This window comes from Prinia subflava, chromosome 3 (assembly GCF_021018805.1).
Source record: "Prinia subflava isolate CZ2003 ecotype Zambia chromosome 3, Cam_Psub_1.2, whole genome shotgun sequence".
Classification (NCBI taxonomy): domain Eukaryota; kingdom Metazoa; phylum Chordata; class Aves; order Passeriformes; family Cisticolidae; genus Prinia; species Prinia subflava.
Genome location: NC_086249.1, coordinates 45556973 through 45563786, shown reverse-complemented (window position 1 = coordinate 45563786; position 6814 = coordinate 45556973). Strand labels below are relative to the sequence as shown.

At 46.2% G+C, this 6814-nt stretch overlaps 1 long non-coding RNA gene across 1 annotated transcript; it reads right to left on the bottom strand.

Moving 5' to 3' along the window:
• Nucleotides 1–3981: 3981 nt before the first annotated feature.
• On the bottom strand, nucleotides 3982–5301 carry LOC134548624 (uncharacterized). Its single transcript, XR_010079830.1, has 2 exons — nucleotides 5047–5301; nucleotides 3982–4876 (listed from the first exon to the last, which is right to left on the bottom strand). It is a non-coding gene; the product is annotated as an uncharacterized LOC134548624 (long non-coding RNA).
• Between the last annotated feature and the right edge of the window lie 1513 nt (nucleotides 5302–6814).

Genomic DNA, 6814 nt, shown 5'->3' with positions numbered 1-6814 from the left:
TCACTTATCTGACTTAAGTCAGCTGAGCAGTTTGCAACCACCAGGTTTGTGTTGGTTCACAGCTCTTACTGAGTTCCTAGGTGTCTCAAGAACTTGTCTGTACCAGAGAGATGGTCTGTGTGGTCTGTAGGGAATATATTTGGGCTTATATGTAGGGTTGAGCTGTTCTTTCATTTCCACTGCTGCTTTTGGCCTTTAGGCCTTCACTTTCCCCTTATACTCACAATGGTTTACCAGGCAGTAGTTCTCTTTGGCCCCAGTGTTTTTGCTGTTCTTTAAAGGGATACAAAGCATTCTACCTGCTGTCTTTCCTATAATCAACATGAGTCTGACAAAGTCTTTGACTTGTGTGCTCCACCTAGAAACATGACTTCAGCTGGCTGGCTGATGTCTTCTATCTCCTTGCATTTTCTGAATTTTGCAATAGACTGGGGACTATTTCCATTTTTGTTTCATATGTCTGTGCTAATTGTCTGATGTGGGTAAGAAATCAGGTTTGCGTAGTTTTTTTGCAACAGACATATAAACTGTTTTATGTCAACAGCACACACTGGAAGTATTGTGAGGCTGCCAGCAATGTGTCTCCACAGATGTTGTCTCATTCCTATTGACAATAACCAATTGCCTTCTCTATTTTTGTTAGAAGACAGGCTATATCTTACTCTGATGGCTTCTTCCTCTACCAGATGTTGTTTCAAATTTTCATAAGTGCAAACTCCTGGAAGACAATCCTTTCCTAGTTTAGGTATGTCTTTGTTTTGCTCTCCATAGTTCAAACACTTCTCAGCTCTTCCTGTTTCAAGAGCAAGGCTCCCATCACAGTTACAATCCCCTGAACCTCTGCTGAAGTTGATACAAGGTAAGAATGGCTATAGTTATCACTCTATCACATTGCATATTTCAAGGTTGCCTGAAAAACTTGAAAGAAATTCTGCCAGTATAAAGCTGATAATGTGAGCTAAATTAGTATTTCAAGCATGGACATGTAAATGCATTGCCTTTAACTCTTTAGTCATTTCCTGTGTTTCAGTGATACCAAGTTTCATTTTGGTTTTAGTTTTCATTTAGGTCTGTTTTCATGACCTCTCATGAGAACTGAGCTTCTCATGATCTCTTGCAGCTTCTGTTCTCTTGCATCAGTGTCTGTAGAGACACAGCATCAGTGTCTGTACAGAGATCCCTACCATGACAGTGGCAGTGAACCTTGCCAGTTTGCCCAGTGTACATGGTGGTGTTTGAGACCCATCCTGTGGCAATGGAGTCCCACTAACCATCACTCAGGGTGTGTTTTGAGCCTGCCCACCTGCTAGGTCTCAGGACACAGTGAGGAAGATGCTTTCCTGAGTTACCAATGCTTGTCACAATCAGTGGCAGGCACCAAGAAGTGTTTCTTTTTCTGTAGCAATTAAATAATTCTGTTCCCTTATATAGTGAGCTTGCTTGAGTCTATGTAGGATGAACTTGTTTGTCTTCTGAGCAGTGACTATCCTGCTTATCTACTTTCTGAGTTCCTGCTTTATATATAAGCTCTCCTTGATCTCTTGTCTGCTATCAATTAATTGTTCTCTTCTTCCCCTCATCCTTTTTTTTTTTTCTTTCCTTAGTGTTCTGAGAGGTAGGTGTTATGTAGCTGGATTTTTCTGAGCTATTTCCTGATATAGGTTCCTTGCCTTTCAAACTCCTTTCACCAGCTTTGCTGCAAGGAAGCTCCAGTAGATTGTCTGCTCTGCGTAGGCTACTCATTCTCCTGGTGTGTCTGTTCTGTGTAGGCTACTAATCCTTCTGGTGTGTCTGCTATGAACTGCTCGTCCCAGGAATGCTGTGAGCAGGGTAGGGAGTCTGTGCTCTAATTGAAAGGAGTATCTTGCATTCTGTGCCACCTGATGCTTCAGTCTGCATGCTTTTTCTCTTGAGATTCCTTTAGTAATTTTCTTTGTCCTGACGCTGTTTGTCAAGCTACCGAGGACATATAATGAATCCTGAGTTGTAGCTGTTGTTTTGTGTGGCACCAAACAGAGGCAGCCTTGGAGGCTGAGTGCCATACACTTTCTGTTTGACGTTTTACTTAATGTATTTGTTGTTTCTGTCTCCAGACCAGACAGCTTGTCCACCTGTGATATTCACGTGGAGAAAGCATTGGTGTACCCTGACAGTGTCTGAGATACTTCACACAATTCCTTCTTCACCATTACTTCAGAGCACATGGAGCACGAGGTTAGCATCTTCACAAGCCACATTGGCCTTGCCATTTGCCCTTTTTCTGCCACTTTAAAGTCATAAAAATTCACTCCAAACCTCTAAGGTTGCTGTCTCCCTTAGCTGTGGTACCTTCTGTGCATCTCTGATAAGAGTTTTCTTGTCACTACCATCAAGTGTGACCCAACAGGCAGAACAGTCATCTCTCTTCTGATACCATCCATTAGACTTCCTTCTGCATTCGTCTCTCCTCTGCTATACTTATCAGCTTGTTGAAGAGTATTCTCTGTTTTCCTCCTAGAGCTGCTCCTAGCAGCCCCTTTTAAGCTGTTCTAGGTCTTATTGAAGAGTCAAACAACTGCAAATACTGTCACATAGGAACCGGTGGGGGCAAGGAATGGACGGGCTGCTTGCAGTGACAGCTTGCCACTAGCTTAGTTTAGCTGTGTCAGGGTGTGCCCACTTAGTGATCTGACCAAAGTCAGTTTATGGAGTGTGACCTTCCGAATGGATAGGAAATACCAGCACAGATAGGAAGCTGGTGCTGGTGTGATCGATCTTTTTGTTTTCTCTAGTGCTTCCAGTTTCTAATCCTTTGTATCTATAGGAACAGAGTTAGATCTGGCGCAGTTTTCAGGCAGATAGGAGAGAAAGTGAAGGCAATGTACAGCCTCAGTGCTGTGCAGGGTTTTTTTTGCTTTCCACGATCTTGGTAACATGGACATTTTTCATAGTGTTACTTCCAGAAGTTTCAACTCAGTGTCTGATAAGCACAGGTCGTGACTGCTTTGCAGCTCAGCTGCTCAGATCAAAAGGCAGTTTAAATCAGTCCTGATCCCTGATGATTGGTGTGTGCCCTTCCACTGCTGTAAAGTCAAACCTACATCTTTAACCCCTGCTAGGCCAAGTGCCTGGGCAGCCCCAGCCTTTCTGTAATCTTAGCTGTTCTGATGTTGCATGTCTGAAGAGGAAAGGCTGTGCTGACTTGTCTGCCTTTGCCAGCCACAGGCCCTTCATGTGAGCACAGCAGGGCAGCCAAGGTGGGCACACAGTGTCTGCCTGCAAGCAGGGGAACCTGGGCGCTGGGTACCTCCTGCAAAGGAGGACAAGTTGTCCTTCAAATAAGGCTGAGAAAGGCATCGCTGCTAATCTCCCTTCAGCAAGAGGCTGTGAATCAATTCCCAGGATTAGTGTTATGGTGTGACATCAATGAAGAGGCTTTTGTTGTTGTTTTTGTGGTTTTTTGTTTGGTTGGTTTTGGTTTTGGTTTTGGTTTTTGTAATAGAAGCCAGCTTTAGAAATAATTTTTTCTCACCAGAAGTAGGAGAGGAAGGGACATGGTGTTGAACTGGTAAGAAAACTTCACAAACTTCACCAGAAGACAGGCCTCATTCCTGACTGTAAAGACCTGATGCTGGAAGAGGAATTTTTCATCTATGCTGCCTGAGTGTTTGGTTCTATATTAAAAATTTCCAAATAAAATTCCATGATGTTGTGTAATTTAATACACAAGAAATCTCGCATGCAAAGTAATTTACTGAGTTATAAAACGACAGTATTTCAGATTTCTTTAAATGTGTAAGAATATAGTACTTTGTTCATTAAATTTGCATTTAAGAAATTGCATTTAAAAATAAAGGGGGAGCCTAGCAGTTAGTTCTTATTCTCAGTTTATTCAACTGTCATGGGTTGACATTAGACAAAATGCCAATGCACCCATGAGGGTATATTTTACCTAATGAACTCCTGTGAGATGTGGTCAAGAACAGAGCAGAGCAGGCCTAATACTTAAAACAGACAGACAATTTATTATACTACAGAACAATGGACAATAGACAAGGAAAGAAAAACCCAGCCACCCAAAAGCAGAAGAGAAAACCTCCCAAAAACACTGCTTCTCCTCCCCCCAATTTCCATTCCATACATGCTCACTCAGTTGACTCCAGCACATTACCTTCATCTACTTGCTTAATCCCTCAACAACCCTGGGTTCCTAATCCAAATCATCATCCTTTAAAATTCAGACAATCCACATTCCATCCAGGACGAGAGGAGTCTCTCTCGCACCACAGACCACCCCCCCCACAGGAAACACAGGTCCACCATCCCGTGTTCCCACGTCACCCATGGCACTGCCTAGAAGAGTCTGCCAGGGTGACACCCTCCTTTCCATGTCCGGCACTCTCACTGCCGTCCATGGACCTGCACTGCAACAGGGCTCTTTTTAAGGATGTTTTGGCCAAGTACCAAAAACCAGCCATCTTCTCATTTTTTGGGACTCAGGTCCCCCCCATTTACCCCTGGGGCCGGGGGCTCCAAGAAGCAGGCCAGAACGTCTCTGGGTTTGAGCCAAAAACATCCACCCAAACACAGTCTTATTTATAGTCAGGAGGGTCCAGGGTCCGTCTATGGCTATCATTATGCAAGAAAAGTCCAGCCTAATAGGCCACTCCTCTTCATTCCGGCAATCGAAGGGGCTTCTTTTCATCTCACATTACCCTCTCGGTCCCAGGCTGTCCTCTCTCTTCTAAAACCACCAACTATGAGAATGCAGCGTCCAGGGATAACTCTCTTCTGCCTTAGAAAGAGTTAAAAGCTTTATCTCCCACCACCAAGGTCAGGCACAGGCGATCGCAGACACTGCAGTTCTCACAAGCAGCTCCAACTCGGCACCTTCTCTCTGTGGGGGGAGGAGAGAGACGGGACCGGGGGGGGGGAAGGGGGGGGAACGGGATGGGACAGGGAGGGGGACGGAAGGCACCTCCAAAGTTCTCCCTCCACCCCTCCATTCTAGATGGAAGCTGGACCAGCTCCACTCCAGCTCCCTCTGTTCCCCACCCCGAGGCCCACCTTGCTCAGCCAGGCCCACCTTGCTCCCCTCCCCTACCCGGCCTAGCCAGGCCTGGGCAGGGGAGAGGAGAAGACGCTCCCTCTCCGAAAGCAGAGCAGGAAAGAGGGAGTCCTGCTGGGAAATCCGGCTTTTAACCCCTCGTGTCCTCAGAGGCGTGTCCACCCTCTTAGTGGCCAACAAAGGTGCCAATACTCAGATCTAAAAACTGATTGGTTTGACCACTACTTCCAAAAAAACTCACTTCCCTTCAAACCACGACATCAACTTAAATAATGTTTTTTATTACTTACTGTTTATTAACACTTTTCTTTAAATTACTGAGAAGATGTAGCTATTAATCTATTACTTTATGCTTTCCAGCAGCAATGCAAAGGTTGCATGCAAACTGGAATTAAGCATTTTAACAAAACCAAAACATGCTGTGACTAGTGGAAATTTGTGGGTAATATGATCTTCATAACCCAGCAACAAGCTTTGTCAAAAGCAATGTGATATCTGGGCACAAATGTTGTGGTAACTGTTGGTTAACTTCAGCTAGGGGCTGTTCCAAGGAATGCAGTCAAGATTTACTCTCTGGTGCATTCAAATTTTCTTGAACTGGTAGTACACTGACTTAGTCATGCCAAAAGCTAAGATGTCTGCATCAAGCATGAGGAACTGGCAGTAGTAGGTATGAGGGGAATTTGCACTGGAGATTAAGCTCAGGGGTTGTATTTTAGGTGTAGTATAAATGTAATTACAGTAAAATAACCCCCTCCTCCCCACCTTACAGCTCCTTCCCCAAGGTAAATCATCTCTCTAGAAACACTGCTATGCTGCTTGCTGACACTTTTGCATTGATACAATGCATATATAACATAAATGAAAAATGCTGATATGTATCTTAATTATAAAGAACAGGTTTTTAATTGATGCTATGGTATTTTTATGTGAAAAGGTCCACCTCTGACACCCTTCCTCCCATTTCTTAATACTTTTTTGCCCCAGTGCTCTTTCTGGTTGTGACTGCTAAACTTGCTATGTCGTCTCCTGTTCTTCAGAAACTTGGGGTTATTTCCTTGTGCCAGTTAGGTCTTCCTTGTCCCTGTAGCATTCAGCGGTTGAACTTCCTGGAGCTGGGAAGGCTTTGGTTCAATGTCAACCATTGATCACGGCTCCGGGTGAGTGAAATGTCTGTAAAGCACAGGTCAGCGGTGATGGTGGACAAGTCCTGGTTTGTCTTTGAACTCTGTAATCCCTGTGGGGGTTGCTCCCTGCTCCCCTCCATCTCCTGGGCTCAGCTTTGCCAAGCTGCAGAGAGGAAGGGGAAAATAAACCAGACCCAGCACCCTCAGCCCCTCAGAAGGGTCATCCCACAGGAAACTGAACGGATGATGGTTCCTACGCGTGGTTGGTCACTGCAAATCCTTCGAGGGTCTCTCGGGGCAGGCTGTGCCCAGGAGCCACAGACAGGTGTGAGCCGGCCCCTGCGGGAGAACACGGCACAGAAAGCCCTCCTGCAGGGCAGATGCTCCCCAGGGCCCCGCTCGGTGGCAAGAGCCGCCGCAGCCTTTAACTTCCCGCCGGGGACAGCCCAGCCCGCACCCGCTGCTGCCGGCACCTGCAGGCCCGCCGCCCACCGCCCACCGCCCCCCACCCAGCCCCTGGGCCCTGCGGGGGGACAGCTCCGCCGGGCCGGCTTTACAAGGACTGCCGTGGCAAGGAAACAATGGAGAGCCGGCCCCTCTCCGCCTTCCCACCGCCGCTTCTAGCGCCGCGAGCAGCGCG